Source organism: Augochlora pura, chromosome 11 (genome assembly GCF_028453695.1).
Source record: "Augochlora pura isolate Apur16 chromosome 11, APUR_v2.2.1, whole genome shotgun sequence".
In the NCBI taxonomy this organism is placed as follows: Eukaryota; Metazoa; Arthropoda; class Insecta; order Hymenoptera; family Halictidae; genus Augochlora; species Augochlora pura.
The window spans coordinates 6,445,871-6,463,204 of record NC_135782.1 but is presented as its reverse complement, the minus strand read 5'-3'; the positions used below and the strand labels follow the sequence as shown (position 1 = coordinate 6,463,204).

General features: G+C 44.1%; 1 protein-coding gene across 3 annotated transcripts in view; it reads left to right on the top strand.

The window, feature by feature from the left end:
- Positions 1-17,334, top strand: part of LOC144476876 (uncharacterized) — a 97,847-nt gene that overhangs the window by 30,404 nt on the left and 50,109 nt on the right. For all 3 annotated transcript variants that reach the window (XM_078194188.1, XM_078194187.1, XM_078194186.1), the window contains exon 2: positions 1,326-1,437. The gene's annotated coding sequence lies outside the window, so the exon portion shown is untranslated. The remainder of the gene's footprint in view (positions 1-1,325; positions 1,438-17,334) is intronic.

Below are 17,334 nucleotides of genomic sequence, written 5' to 3'. Positions count from 1 at the left end.
CTTTCGTTTAGATAGGAGCTTCTAATAAAATAAATATTGTTCAATGCTCGTATTATGACAATGTAAGAATGTTTGCGGCTGAATAACCGATCGTTAAAGTAATAATTTAACTTCAGTTTGAACATGGTTAGCGTATGTAGATTTGATCGTCGCACTACCGATTTATGCAAACGACTTTCAAAGAAGTAAATATTTAAAGCGGAATGCAGAAATACTGAAACGCCTTTCAACTTTAATCGAAGCTGTTTGACAGACTCTTATAAACGAACACTTTAGCCAAGAAGCATTTAAAGTGCTATTGGAGATTTCAATTGATGCATCAGGAATCATTTGGTATCTCTGAAATTGCATTTTAACCAATTCTTTTACGGTGTTTGAAGCATGCCTGCTAGACTGTGAATTTTATGGGAAATAAAAATGTAACTGTGCTAATGCAATGGAAATAATGCAACAGTATTTACAAATTCGAAAAATGCTGTATTATTTGATATTTGTGTCGTCAAAGTGACGTGAAAATTAAATAAGTGCAACTTGAAGCAAAAGGAGGATTTGAACGTTCAAACAATGTCGATATATTATTATTGGACTGTGAATTTTGTGCATATGTGACAAAAATGAGTAGATGAAATTGCAATCGGTAAAAACATTTCAAGAATTTAAAAATATTGGAAAAAAGGAAATTTCTATGTAGATCCTTCATCTTGCAATCAACTCAGAAAATATTTTGCATTAAAATCCGCAGTCCAAAACTGTTAAAAAATAAATGGCCTGTCCCTGCTTTTTGCAACCAGATCAAACACTTTGCAGAAACATTAAGATAAATCCAGAAGTCCATGTAAATAAATGAGATACATATAAATCACCTAAATATAATATAAATTACCTACATACAACTCGATGAAATAAAATCAAAGTAAACTACCCCTGCGTCTTGCAGCTAAGTGAAATAAATCTTGTTTCGCCTAAAACCAAGCAGCGAAGCGCCGACAGTTTCGACAAATTCTTTCGGCGCGAACCTAATAAAACCGTCCAACGAGCGTTCGCTAACCAATCCGCGGACCTAATAGCACCGCCGAAACGAGTAAGCATCGCGCATGCAACCATAACCGCGGGCGAAAGAGGGAGATCCTTCGTCAAAGTCCCGCCGTAAAACTTGTATTCCGCGGAACCTCAGGAATCCGGGAACACCGTCTGTATAAACGTAGCCCGCGGTGGAAAGCATCGGGCGTAGTTTCATCCCCCGTTTTCGCCGGGGATCTCCGCGAAAGTATCAAAAGGCAATATTTCAACCGGCGGTGGTTAACCGCGTTCCCGTTTGTTTCCAGGTAGCGTGGCCAGCTCGGAATCTCGGCGTTAGAGAGGCGGAATCCGAAGACGCGAGAAAGAGAGAGTGGAGCGGCACAGAGAAGCGCAGGTGTACACGGCGCGCCCCGAAGGGTGAGTGCAGCGTACCGTGCATTTTAAGAATTTCCGCGCGGAAGAGCCGGTTTCCGCGGCGGGCGGGGGATGCCTAACAAACTCAAACGGAATCTCGCTTATGACATACTTTTCCGTCGAACGAACGTGTTTGCCCACGGTTTAGCCCCCTTCCGTTTCCGTGCCACCCCCTCTCGTCCTTGCGAATCCGTTCTCGGTAAACACCGGAGGAGCCGGGGCTCCTGTGGATCCAGCCACGCGCAGCTGCGAAGTCGCGCTCCTACGGATGCATAATGCACGCGAACGTGCTTAACGGTCTTTCGACGGTGAATTTCCGACCGGTTCCGCGACTTCCGCCATTTCCCTTTGCTCGGATTCCAGCGCTGTTCCGGCCAAACATCGCGGACGCGAATCGCGTTAAATTCGGATCATAGTAACCATTTGAACTTAACTGAGATTATTATTATAATTGTCATCGTTATTATTAACCCTTTGTACAAGAGAATTCCGTAGCGGAGTTATTAAAAATTGATCGTCGTTGTCTCCGTAGCGGAGCCCTCGAATTTGAAGATAAAATGGCTCCGCTCCGTGTATAACAGGCTTAGAAGAAGGTATGCCGTAGTTATGCGAAAGAAGAGACATGATTTCATTACCTCCTAAGGATACAGATCTCTCAGGAATTTATACTGTACTGTTCCTACCATATCATAATAGCATTGCTGAAATGAATTGCATACTCGAGAGCTATAATCCTAGTTAAGAAGAACCATTACTAAGAACAGAACCATAAAAGTAGTCAGTATTTCCATACTTATCTATCCTCCCGTATTAAAAATCCGAGAGCTTTGAATTTTTTAATTTACAGCTCTCGAGTCTGAGTTAGATCTACCTTAGATCCAGCTCAAGTGTAACTCACGCGACAGTTAAGCCTAGGTTAGATTAGTCTTAGTGTTATTTACTATAGAAAGATCAGATCTCCTGGTTCCATGTCCGATTAAAAAAAGCTTCCGCGAAAGTCTCGCCCGGCGATCACCTCCATCGGAATCGAGTAATTTACTGACGGGAATTTCTGTTAAGATTCCTTTGACGTTCACTTGGAATTCCGCTTCTGGTTGATTGAACTTTCGGCGGAATATGGATCCGCCGTTGGCCCGGTGTAATTCATCCCATTGGAATTCCAGCGGAATTCCGTTGCTGTTTAGCTGGGATTCCGGTTGTATTTTATTGCAGGCCGCGGCCGAGTAACGTTTCAATCCGATTGCGTAATTTCTTGCATTGGAATCTGATAGAATTTCGATTATATTTTATCGCCGTGTAGGTGTACGATTTTTCATGGTAGCGGGTATTGATACTTCGCGTTGCAGTTTCTTTCTAGAGTTGCACGTCTTGCATATCTATGGGATCCGTTTAGAGCAAGAGTGATTTAAGTCAGTTCTTTTGTTATATTTATTTGATATTATCAACTCGTATTAATTTAGTAATTTATTTGATCTTCTTTGCTATTTTAACTCTTCGTGGACGGAATTTTTTCTTAAATATCTGACTGCATACAATTTAAAAGGCATGTACGATACTTTGATATTTGATATTCCTGGTTGACGGTGCCAGTAACCAGCATTAATAATGTTATTTCAGAGACCTTACATAATTAACCTTATAAACGACCGCGTCGAAAAGCTTAAGAATTTCATAAAATTACAGTATTTTATTCGATTAAATGAAAATGTCAGGGCAAACTTAAATAGCATCGATTACTTCAGCATTCGTGCACCGTGGAAATCGTAATGAAATTAAGAAATGATTAAACAAATTAATTAAAAACAGAAAAATCTTCCCATTCGGTTGGCTAGGTGTTAAGTATGCGCCATCTTGTGATAAAACTAAATTTATTTAGTAAAATGTCTAAAGGTTACATAACTTTTCCCATCGATAATTCAAAAAAGAAATTTGCCAACTCACGAGTTAAGGTCTCGGAAATATTTCTCCACGAACAATGTTATTTTGCGTTTTTGCCCGGGTCGTCGCACTCGTCGGCAGGTGCAGACGCCGGTAAAGTCCGATCGTTTCAAAATTCCTCGCTATCGATTCCTCGGTTGGAACCAGTGACCCGAGAAGAGCGGAGACCGATAACCAAGTTTCGTAACTAGTCCACTCTGAATACCCGTGTTATCAAAGGATCTCTATCGGCGGCGAACGAAGGCGGGCTCTCGAGGAGGTGAAGAGAGGGAGGAGGAAGGACGGAAGGAAGGAAGGAAGTAACAGTCTCGAGCGTTCGAAAGATTCGCAGCAACAATGGCGGCCGAGAGGCTCGAACGGCGCCGAGCCCCTTCAACCTTGCAGGTCCGCGTGCCGTCGAGACTCGAGGCACGTTCTAATCGCGAATCGAATCGGAAAATGAATAGCTACTGGTCCCGCGCGCGCTGCTGCACGCCAGCTTGTTCCTGAATCATTGAAATCACGCAGTCAGCCGGGTAGAACGCGATCCGTTGCATCTGCGGCCCTCTGTGTTCCGCGGCAGAAACAGGAGCGAAGGCTGCGGAGGCTGCAGGACAAGAGCAAGGAAGCCAGCCAGCTAGCCGGCTACAGTCCCGGACAAAATGATAGCGAATGCTATCTTGGACACGTTCGCGGCTGCGACGTTATTCATGTTCATTGCGAGGTGAAATGGCAATAATCCTGTAACATTCTTCATAAGCCATATTATCATCCATTTGATACTGTATAGCGTTTATAGTAATTATACACTTTGACGCAATGGTAATTTGCTCTATTTAGTATCTTCATTTTATTTTGTCTTTTCTTTGTACATAAAAAATATACTTGCGATATTCTGTGAATTCTGATAAATTGTGACTAATTAGAATTTAGATACTAGAGTTATTTTAAAAGTAAATGGTTTACAGTGACAACCGATTAAAATTACTTGAAAACGGTGTAACTATTTTTAAACCGAACTAAACGGTATGAATGTATTTTTAAATCATAATACTTATTATGCAAGCAATTTGTAATTATTACAGCCATTTCGACGTCAAAAGTCACTTATTTCTCTATTTTAGAACGAAAGGAAAACTCTTTCCTCTCTCGTCTTTTCTATCTTTGAAAATAAAATTCCCACGCTATTTCCTATTAATTGAAGATAATGAGCGAGCGTTATCATTTTGTCCGCGAGTGTATCGGACAGAGTGTTCGCACGCGATACGAATGGCTCGCGTGTCCTCTTTATTCCGGCGCGTCCCGGCGTTGCTCGTCCGACAGGCGGCTTGTATCTCCGACTGCGCATCTAATAATAAACGGGTCGGGGCATTGTTGGGGAAAATGGGTCGGACGCCGCGGCATCTACCGATGCATCGAACATCCCCTTTCGCGAACCTCCGCGCATATACACCACACACCCACCCTCTCCCGATGCGGGACGCGCTTGCATAACAAGACCGCCTCGCCCAGCTGTCCGACCGGCGTGACACGTGGCGGCACCGAATGAATGCATCACGGGAATCGACACAGTTTCGAACTTCGCGGTCTCCAAGACGGCTCGCCGTTGTGCTCCATTCACGGGTATGTTGGCCGGCCCTATCTCGCTTCGCCAGCCACCTCTCTCGCCAACGCGACGAGACAACTTCGACGTATTTAGAGGCTGAACGCCGCGCCGCGCTCCGCTCGATTCGCGGCGAGGACAAATTTTTGCTTCGATAACCGCGCTGAATGCCGCGGCAACTTGCCGCATGACTATGGATGCTGGGGGAGGTCTTTGACTTTTGGACACAGTCGGGGACAATTGTTCGTGGACTGTCTCTATTCCTTTGATAGTCGAATGGCGAGGGTTGGAGGATGATTAATTTTAATTTGCTCGGGTTATTTTATGTGTCTAAAAGGATTACGGGATATAGAATATGTTAGAAAGAATTGATAATAAAATTATAAATAATTTTGACTATAACAACTTTGTATAGACTTCACTATATGTGATAATAGATTGTCAATATAGTAATATAATAAATGGAAAGGAAATACGAGAAATTAATTGATTAATTTTTAGTGAAATGAAACTTTGGAAACTAGTGTTTGAATACATAATATCATAGGGTCCTTTATTTGATTTAAATTTGTATAGTGTCATCAAGGTTTATAGAAGGACTAACTTATTCAAGGGAACTTCGAAGCAAGATGATGGCAACATCATCACTTATCCTTTAATATGATGCTTTTATGAATCGCAACAGATTTCTAATAATCTCGTAACACATTAAAATTATACATCTTTACCTCGTTTATTTATCCAGATATCAAATTCTACTTTTATGAAACTACCTAACAACACAACCCGCTAATACCTAGAAAATCAACTTCCAATTTCACGGAACAAATAGCCGAATCTCCTACAAATCTCCCAGTAATCATGTCCTCTGATAATTCATTTATTTCGCGGAGACAAAGCGGTCCGAAATTGCCGAGGAAAAAATTGCCCGAAGGACACGCCGTTGCAATGCGTCTTCGAAAAAGGAGAACGAACGCGGGCAGAAAATTCGTTCGGCAAAATCCGGTGGCCGGTGGGTATTATCGCGAAAAAACATTCGTTTGGCGGAACGACGTAGGTCGGCTTTGGTCATCCCTTCAGCTCGGTAATTGAGAATACCGAAGTTATTAAACTGCCTCAAAGCCGAAAGAGGCTCGACGCGAGCCGCGCTCCTATTTCACCGAGAGACCAGCGCGACTGATTGTCCCTTATACGACAGATAAACGTGAATTTATCGCGTCAGTTTCGGCCGGGAGTTGGATTTGCGGTTCTTCGCACCTATATTATCAGAGCAGCCGGTCGATCTTTAGCTGCGTCCCTCACGGAAATTTATCGTGTCGGGCCCACGCGACAGTTGGATTTGTGGGTTTCAGCGAAACGGTTTAGCTTCGCCTCGTTTTCTCACCCCGGCGACGGTTAACGGGCAAGATTCGCCGCGATCTTCGCGCATAATGCGTGCATAATTTCCTTTGGGGATTGATAAGCTCCGGGAAGAGCAGGGCGAACGTCTCTCTGATCGTCCAATCAGAGGGAGAATTTTCGTTACGGGTTAAATTACATTTTCATTTTTAGAGAACTAGATCATCGACGCGTAGCTAAATAACTTTTCTTCGACTACAAAAGATTCATGTAAAACAAATCCATCGATAATTATTCAAATAATTTTACAAGTCTATTCAAGCAATATATATTTGCAGCACAAACGAAGAATTGTTCGAATAAATGAATATTCATTTGATTAATATAATAACATAACGGTAACATAATGTAATAATTTTCAAAGATTGCAGAATGCAATAAAAATGGTTTGAAGTCGAAAGCAGTTCGCCCGTTTTCATTAGGAGAACGATGCTCTCCTATAACCCCTACCTATAACCGGTGTTCGTAAGTGGCACAGTTCGCTGAACGTGTCCGTTGCTTATTAAAAGAAAATTAAATCCGCAGGCGCTTACCGGGCACAATATAAATTCTCGGCGTTCGTTCCGCGCCCGTTCTCTCTCTCTCACTCTCTTTCTCTCTGTGGATTTATCTTACGAGCGTAGGAAAAGAGTCGTCGGAAGAATCGCGACGATTCTTGCAAACCGCACCTAAGACAAGAAAAGAGGGGGGGTGTGCTGCTCCCGAGGCAAACTAAGCGGCACATCTGTTACAAACTCTCCTCCGGTCGTTCCCTTGGCTTAAATTTCGTCCAAGGAACGGCGGCAAGAATTTGAAACTGTGCCCAGTCCCGCGGACTCTGGCCTCGTTCGTCACTGCATAAGTTACGCGAGCACGCAGTTGGTCAGAAAACCACCCCTCCGCTCTTCTCTCTCTCTTTCACTGGTTGCGACCGTCTACCCGGTCCACGAATCTCGACGGCCAACAGAATTGCTTTTTAGTAAGTTTCGAGGTGAAACGGCGTCAGCCCTGATACCGCCGCTCGGGAAGTCCAGCCGAAACCTGTTTACACGATTTACAAACACCGTGTTACTCTACTGGTCGCAGTTAGTAGACTTTGGAAGAGTTCGGGGAAAATGTTTTAGTAGACTCGTAAACGTCGGTTTGACGGTATTTTCTGTTAAGGGAGGACAACCCTGTCAACGTCAGCTACTAGACTGGTGCCTAAGATAAAATTTTGAATAATTTATTTCATGGTATATCTTACAGCGAGTTTAAATATGTAGCAATGACTAGTCGAAACAATGGTGACTTCACAAGAATTTAAGGGTTTGGTTATATTGTTTCTGACTTATTAAAATAATTCTAGAAAATAATGATTACGTTGGTGCTAGAATTAAGGGAGCACTAGAAACGATAAGACATTTATTCTACTATTTAACGCGCGTTATTTCAACATTCAAGTAATACATGCCGAACAAATATCTCACAAATATACTTTTTCAATCTGAACAATCGTGAATGAAAAAATCATAAGTTTAGTGTGAAATGAAGAAAGTTGATTAAAGCGTGTTAATAAAATCCTCTTCGCGAGCCGTCAACGGCAACGTTCGCTCAAGGTGTAACGAGCTTATTAGTCAAGATAATAATCCGCGTCCGGCCTGGAAGCGCAGGTGTATCGGTTGTAAATAGTCGGGAGCAAGGGATCAGGGTGGCGCGAGGTGGCACTTTGCCGAACTTGGACAGGCGAGATTTATTTTCTCGTTTTATCCAGCCCGGTTCGGTTAGCCGCGCCCCCGGACGACCGAAGCAATTTCATCTCAGGTAACGCAAACTGATATAGAGGGAGCTTTGTTTCCCCGTTGCGCCGCGATACCGTCTGTCCTTTTGCCAGGAGCCGCAACCCCATCCTCCGCCGACCCACCCCTCCGCCCACTCCTCTCTAAAACTGGTGTTTCTCTGCGCATCAACTTGCCGACCTCGCTCACTCTCGCCCAACCCCAGCAGTTCGGGATTAACAACGACGCGACCGCTAATGAAACAGACTGTGGTCAGATTAAGCTGCTCTTCGCGCGGTTAACGACGCACCTTTGGGGACCGTCTCTCGCGATTCTCTCCAGTCTTCTTTCGTTTCGCCCCTGCGCCGCTTTCGTCATTCCCTCGTTGTCAGGGTTGTAAACATTTGTCAGCGTCCCTCCCCAAGAGACGTTCGCTCCCGTGTCACTTTGAACCGCTAATAACGGCAGCGCGCTGCCGGCACCACGCTCGCTCCGCCGACCGGTTTTTCAGACATTTTCGCGCGTACTCTGTTTTTTTTTTTTTCGTACGCTGAATTAACCCCTTCGTTCCTCTCGACACCGTCGTGACGCTGTCCTACAGGGTCGCGACACTTGTCGGCCCACAACGGCAACCGCTGCAAATTCAAACCAACGAGGGCGACGAGTCGCGACCGCCTCTGATCCTGACGAATGTTTCCAAAAATTGGTCGCAACAATGTCTGACACGTGTTTCGTTGCTTGAAGCAAGGGTCGTGATGATTCTGGGATTAATGGGGTAGTCTGGTGCAAGATACGGTTTTGGAGAATGTAGATACGTATACGAAGCTTTTAAATAATGTAAAGATAGTATTGTATTATATCCAGTTCGTTAAATTTGTTAAGGAAGGAATTTAATCTCTGTTGAGCAGATGCATCTTGCAGTTAATATAGACAATTTTTCTTTTGCATCTGCAATATACTAATAACAAGGTCTTGGCAATTTTCATCCCTAGCTTTCAAAAAGAAGACAATAAAATTCTGCATCAATTTAGAAAAATAATAACAGTCATGTTCAACTAAATTTTCCAATATTATTATTATGATATACGAAGAAAGCTTAATCTTTACTTGCTAATCCATAAATATTCTTCTGTATCATCAAAAATCATTCAAATTCTGATTACGCCGCACACACACGACAAGCGCAACCCTGTCGCGTTCTAGTTCCACCATATCCAGAGCGTGGATCAGAAAAGATGCCGCGGTGGCTTCGTCCAGGGCCCCAACTTCAGGTGCCACGTCAGCCTCAAACGGATTAATATCACCCTTAACACAGTGGGTATTGTATTCCCCGTGAGAGGAGCAGCAGTTCTTCAGCGCTACTCTTCACGGTTACTTCCTGTCCTTTGAAATCTGCTTTATGAATAAACGGACCGGTCTCTCTGGCTTTCACCCGGCTCCCTCTCTCTCTCTCTCTCTTTCTCTCTGTCTCTCCGTCTTTCCCGTGCGAACAGTATCCCTTTCGTCTCCGTCGCTCCTCGGACCGAAGGCCCGAGCGAGCCCCCGTGTGTCCCTCGTAACTCTTGGTCGCTCGGAGGTTGGTCAGAGAGTATGTACCTCGGGCCAATATGTATCACAAGGCGGCTTCCATGCGGGACAACGTTGTAATTCACCGGGACTCGTGTTTCATCGCTGCGCGGTAGGGTGTACCTCGCGTATAAAGTGGCCAGAGGTATACCAAAGGTGGATGCCGGATGGATGGATAGAGGACGCGCCACCTATTCGGCCGGCAACCTTCCGTAAAATACGGCGCGGTGCGTAACTTCGGCGCCACCCACGTTGTCGAATGTTTCGGGAGCGGGCCACTCGCCTGAATCATATTTAGTCCGCAAGGTGGATTGTATCACCGACCCTTCACCCTTTGCGGTCGTTAGAGGTATCAAGGGCCACTCCGGTTTCAATTTGCTTCGCTTTATTTATCAATCCTGGGCAAGGCTGAATTTGGACGAGTTGCAGTGCAATCTATTGGATAATTGCATCTTTTCACGTGTTTTATGTTGCGTTTATTTATTGTCTTGTTGAATGGCGTTTGCTAATTTTCAGCGGTTTTGCAACAGTAATCTGCAGCGTTCACTTTATTTTATATTAGAATTTGAGGATGTACTGTTTAATTCAATTATATTATATTATTCTTTAGAGGTACTAAAATTGTATTTATGTATTTTTATTAAATGTTACAGTAAAAAACGAATATTACGCTTCATACATATTTAATACTTGTACTTCAAATCGTTCTTGTCCGAACGGTATATTCTTAATTGTCTTCCACGATTCCTCGGCAGAGAGTCAGCAGATCTCCTCGAAATTCTGCATACGCGTAAAACAAATGTAGCCTCGTGAAACTGAGAGACATTTGAAAATGCGAGTGCCGCCTGAAGTTATGCACGACACCGTGGCACGGCATTTCCAAGTGCGGAATTAATCCTAGGAGTGCCGGGGGGAGGGGGGTGGGGGCAGTGGGCAAGGACAAAGGGACCAAGAGGGTAGCTCGAACTCACAAATCAAAAAACTTTAAATTACAGCCACTTCGGTTGCAATAAAAATTCTAGAAAAAGTAATTCATTGTCCCGGACACCCTTAAGTCCACAATGTAGCGCGATAATGAATGACTAAAGGGCTAAATGAACTCGGGCATTCTCTACTACACAGTCGCAAACATTTGTCAAAGCGAATAAAAAGGAAAGCGACGAGGCACCCACTCGCTGTGTCTACTAATTCTTGCGAGGATACTGCTCCCTTTAATTGTTGACGGACGTTCTAGGAACGTTGATTAACCTAAATTGCAACGCTTCGAATAATTAATGCGATAGAAAAATATTGTAAATTCTTTCAGAGAAATATTTTTACGATTTCAACAAGCTAAAGAAATATTGAACCAGTCGTTTTAATAATTCTACTATTGAAATCAAGTTGTTCAACTAATAATTACAATTATAATTAATACTGCTCCACTCTTGCTAGAATTATTAATACAAAGAATTAAATAAAAAAGAAATTAATACATATAACACTAGCAATAAAGCTCAGAGACCTCGAAAAAGACATGCTAAAGAATGTCCCACAAAGGGCCGGTATTATTCTTCCCGGGGCAAGTGATGCATTCCCGAGATCGCTAGCAACATTCCCGACTCGGCGGCAGAGGATCCGTAAAAATCATTCCCCGTTGAAAAAGGACAGGGAGGCTAGAGAAAAAACGAGGAGCGCGAAATGATCGCGGCGCGTGTAGCTTTGGCTTTGCGGAAGGCAAGCAAGCAGCAGCGCCCCTTTCTCGCCCTGCCGCATGAAAATTTCGCGGCGGCCCGGTATTATGCTCGGGCAACGGGTAGCCCAGACCTTCGCGGCCAGTAATATTTAAAAAGGCGAGGAGATAAAATGGCTGCGCTACGCCGGTAGAAAGAATTCAATTACAGCTGGCGGATCAAAGGGAAATGGCCGCGCGGGGCCTCCATACGCGAGGAGCCTTTTCCGCGTCTGCACCGCCTTAATTAACGGCGATGGGGTAAGGAATCGTAGAGAGAGAGAGAGCGCCGATGGGTGCGACGGAGACAGAGAGGGCAGCCGCGGTATTCATTAGTCCGTTAGTCTCGCGGGAAGCACTTTTCTATCGGATAAACAAAATATTTGAGCGCGTGCCTTTGCCGTGCCCAAGTGGCCCGTTCCGTTTCGCCGCGGTTCCGATTCCGGCGGGTCAAAGGTCGATGGCAATGCTGTTAGCGCTATTAGCCGGTCGTTAAAAATAATTCAAAGGAAGCTTAGGAAGTGCGATTATCCTGCTAATCGGTTATGTTAGAGTTGCCTTGAAAGGATTGTCTTTTTTGTTTCTATAAATATCGTAGCTTTATCTTGGGCAATTTTTGCTCTGACGTTTCAGATGCGAGAATAATTCGTTAGTAACGTCGCTCACCGATAAACGAATAAAAATTGCATTCGCCATTCGTTAACCGAACGACTCTTGCCCTTTTCTAAATAGAACCCAGCTTTCCGTACGACATTTGACATTTGATACGACCGGGCTCGCGAACGGCGGTAAAACACCGTCGCGAAATAGATTCTCGGTTTTTTTTCCGCGTCTCATTGTCGGTTCCTCTGTTTCTTTTCCATTTGTTCTGGTTCCGCCCACGACCGGGCGTGAGAGTAACGGTAGTTCCATATTTGTGTCAAGAGAGTCCGATCAATACTTTCGGGTCGTGTTGTTTCCGTGCTCGCGGGGAATAACAAGAATACGGGGATGCGCCGGTTGCAACCCCGCGCGCGTTAATATTCAGCTTTCGGAGGGCACGCGAGAGGACCCCGAGAAGCCCAACCCCCCCGAAACCGCGCGACTCGATGGAATTTCACGGCGAGCGCGAGCTGCTGCTTCAGCTGTTACACGGGACTCTTGCTCCACATAGAATACCGACTGATCGATTGCCCGGAATGGAATCAGCTGAAGCTGAACAACGTTCTGGATATTGTTTTCGGGCATTCGACTGTTCCCATTTGCATCGACCGGCCGGCATTCTCCGGCGAATTGATTGACCTCGGTCGCCTTGACGATGATACCACCTCGATACGGACGCGTTTATGGCTGGATCGCGGACAATGCTATCCGATTACGTGTTGAATGAAAGACGTAATTTGACACTTCATCTGCCGGCGGTTTCCCGTAAACGTCCTTCTGTTCATCGGAAGATCGACGGACGCGAGTTTCCTAATCTCTTTCGCACGATCCCTTTTCGTACGATTAGTATAATATTATTCATTCTATATTTATAAATATAGTTACCCATTACTCACAAATAACAAAAAATAAATTTATTCTCATTCGAATAAACTTAGTCATCCATCATTCACAAAGTTATATTCTTAATTGTTATTCCTCAATGAAACGATCTTCGCCCAACACCGTTTACAAGTGGACTCCCCCCGTACTCGAAAGATGGATGTCAGAATGCCTGAGATCGTAGCTTATCCGGCACTAGAACTCGGTACAGAATCTCGACCCCAATTTCTTAATTCGGAACTCGCTCGACGGAATCGCCTCTAGAACAGCCCAAGCTACTCGGTTCGCCACAAAGTAGCGCGATCGGAGCGCGACGAAGACAGACCGTGGAAGACAATAACGGCACTAAGATCAGTCTGAACGGTATAATCTCGAGCCTTGATAAAGCGTCGGAGTGTATCCCCGAGTCCCGCTCGCGCGACGGCTTCCGCGTCTCGGGCCGCTCCAGCTTCCCTCGGATAACACTTAACGAGCAACGATTTCGCGCGACAAAGCCGAGCAAGTTCGGGAAATCAACGACGACGTTGTTCCGTGAAACGAGAGCAAACGAAATCGGCGCGTGTTCCGCCGCGGCCACGGTGGCGGCCGTGACACGCCGACGCTTCGATTTTCCGTACTCGCGTGGAGAGCCCCCGGGTGCTTTTCCCGGCCGTAATTAGTAACCATTTTAGCCGGGGCTCCGGGCTCGGTGAATCGCCGTGTAATTCGAAAGGCATGCACCCCGCCGAACGATCGCAATTCACGGCGGCCCGTGTTCTTGCATTCGGCTCGTAAAGTACCCGTTTGCACGCCCACTGTTTATTCGCCGACACGACGACGACCAAGCCGTTCCTCTCTCTCTCTCTCTTACTCATTCACTCGCTCTCGCAGCGTTCGAACCACGGAGAATAGGACACTAATTTCACTTCTGCTGGGGTCTAGTCTGCTGAGATCGCTCCGAGGGACCACCGTGCACAGGTATCCGAGGATAGGTGGCTGGCTCTATTTTCATCCGAACTCTCACAGGAACCAGAACTCGATTTCACTGGTCCATGGTTGAATCATCCTCGTCGAGGATACGGGACGAACTGCTCGTTCCGATGCTTTGATGTTCTGACCTGGGTCCGTTTCGACCCGGAGATCGCCGTTCAATTTCTGACGATTACATCGAATCATTGAAACACTATCGCGCTGGAACACGGCAGAGAGGTTAATGGATATGGAAGGGGGCTTTGGGAAATGCATGCTCAAAGGGGATGAGATTGTCGCGTCGGTTAAATCATTTGATTTACCACGATCTTTATGCAGTTTTTAATATTAATATAATATTAAATATAATATAATTTGTACGATTTTTAGTAACAGGATTAAGTATGATTGACGTAATCTTTTTTTTCTATTATAGCTAATTTTACTACTGTCATGAACTTCATATGATTTATAGTATGAATATAATCTGAATAGAAAGACGATATTTCGATATTATAAAAATTTATCTCGATAACCATTCGTCCAAATAAGATTTTATTCGAATCCAAATATGTTCAAATATAAATTTTTCTTGTTACTCCAATAAGAATTAATTTCTATAGAAATATATAAATTTACTGCTTCATATTTTTCTATCTTATTCCTACAGAAATAAATTCGAAAGGTAATAAATCCGAATAACCAAACTATAAAACACAAAGTATTTCCAAAGTCTATCAATTAATCTCTTCGATGTTAAATCCATTATCGAAGATCAATGTACCTTAACACGTCCAAAAAAAAAAATAAATTAAAAAACACCGAACAGGCAAGCATTTAAAATTCTCTACGCACGTAAATCAAGAGAGCGTTCCCTGAGCAATGCGCTTGAACGTGTTCGCCGGTCGAAGTTGTTTTATGGATCGGATCTAATCGTTCTAGTATCTGGGATGAATGAAAGTAGACTGGGCCGTTTTAATGAGTGAAATAGACGAGTACACGACACGTCCTGGTTTTTCCGTTGTACCGAATCGGATTGCGTCGGCGTTCACGGACCAATTAATTCAGGGACTCCGGTGGCCCGTTCACCTGACGGCGGCGGCGGCGGCGGCGGCAGCACGGCGGCCGTCGTGCGCGGCGCGTGCAATGGAGCGCGGAGATATATCTGAAATTGCAGTTCGTACGCGTAATATTCACGGTACGCTCCCCCGGCCCAAGTCTGTTCGGTGTTATCGCGCCGGCCGAGAATTACCATGGAAATAGATATACTACCGGCGATTATTACCGGCCAGACGGAAAGTTACCGGTCCGTCTCGGCTAGATCGGCTAGATCGATACCGCGGCCCCGTCCTACGTGGCCGTCGAACCAAGGAACATTAAGGCCATTACAGTTACATTAAATACAACAACCCGGGCAAATTAGTACGTCCGCGGAACTAAGGCCCGACAGGGAAGGCCGGTGCCGAGTTCTTCGAAATGCTTCGCGACGGAACCCTGCACGGAATTTCCTGGACGAACTTCCCCCAACGGAGTTGCTCGGAATTGCTATTGAATTACCCGGGGGCTTAGAATTTACGAAGTAATTTAATCACTTTGTTATTCGATCGAAACGTAATCGGTAATTCGGATCTACGTTCCGTCGGATTACGATGTAATTCGTAACTTTGATTGCGATGCGGGTGGATTATTAATTAAGAATAATTTAATTAAGAATATGGATTACGATGTAAGCGAATGAAGTTTGCGATTCGTAATGTAATTGAAACCAGATCGCGAATTACGTTGCTATTGAATCCAGAGGATGAATTAAGTAATAATTAATTAATGAGCGATGAGAAGTCTGCGGATTATTATGCATTTATATCTGTAGAAATTTATTAAATACAGGTGATCGTATGAATGAACGATATAATGAAAGATTTTCCTTGCACATTTCTGTATGGGCTTCTTAATTAGAGCAACATACTTTAGTATCGAAATAGAAAAGAAAATAGATATATAAATTGAACATACTTAACTCCCTCGCCAATGTTTATAAAAATGTAATTATTGTCAATATTATTATCGTATTACATAACTCAAAATTTCTATTTAAACTATCATTAAAAATTAATTTCTACACCCGTAACACTATGATTAATTATTGTTAAATACAGTTAAATATAATAAAATATTAATGTCGAGCAATACAAAATTCCGTTTCAACTTAAATAAAACACGTTATTATCAAACATCTCTGTCGAAAGCAAGACTCTCCTAATATCGGGGGCAAAAATCGACCGTCGCGTAAAAATGTAACCAGGAGAAGGAAACAGATTTTTGGGCGACAACCGATAGAACGTGAAGTACCTGCGAGCCACTGCAGGTTTCGGTGCACCGTCTAGAGCTGCATTAGGGGCACAGTTTTAATCCGAACCGGGCGTCGTGGGCGTCGAAATCCTGTCGTTACGTGGCACGTTCGTGTTCCACGAGTCAGCCCACGTGTCCGCCATTTACCATTTACCGTGCAAGCACCGAACGCGAACGCGGGGCCGGCTTTCTTAGGAAAATTGGCGCCGGCTATAAAGACTACGCCATCCGGGAATCGCTATTGTAATTCGCGCGAGAGCCAGATGCCGCGTTTCTATTTCACGGCGGAATCAATTTTTGAAACGTGACACCCCCCCTTCTGCCGCCAGGGCATATTGTTTCTTATCGGGGAACGTGTCCGCTTGCCCGCGAGATTTCGACCGAATTTCTACTTTAACGGACCTTGGCCGATACCAAACATTGCGATATTGCAATATTACAATGCTCGCGGATGCAAACATATCGCGATCTTTATCGTAGGATCTTTTTAGGTTAATAAATCGATATCGTTGAGTTCTTGTTTTGAATTGTAGATGAATTTACAGGAAATAATATAAGAATATAAAATTGATGTATCCATCTGTGATATATAAATAAAATTATAGCACTTCGTAATAAGATTAAAAATTATATATGAATATGTAACGAATTTAAAAGCTAAGGTATTCATTTTCAAATTTCAATACGAATTTCTATGAACTTATACAAAATTATAAAGTTTGCAAGCGTATCGTTTGTATATATTTTAGTATACATTGATATTGATATTTATTGTACATCAATATTAATATTAATATTCACTGTAAATTCGAAGACACGACAATGTGTCTGTTCGAGATTATGAATGAAGGAACAAGAATCGTTCGTTCGAAGTTAATCAGACCCGACTTGCGCACGGGACTTAAGGAGCGCGCGGAACCACGAGCGCGGATCTCTCGTAAAAATCGATCGAGAGGCTGGCGTTGGCGCAGCCATAAACAGTAGTCGCCGACAGGAACAAGTGCAAGCCGGCCAGGTCGGGCCTCCTTAAAATTAATCTAATCAGACAGGGCGGGACGCGGCTAAGTGGATTCGTACATTAACGGTGAACACCGGCGCGAAGGTGGTCGAAGCACCTTCGACGTCTCCTCGGCTCCCTTGGTTCACCC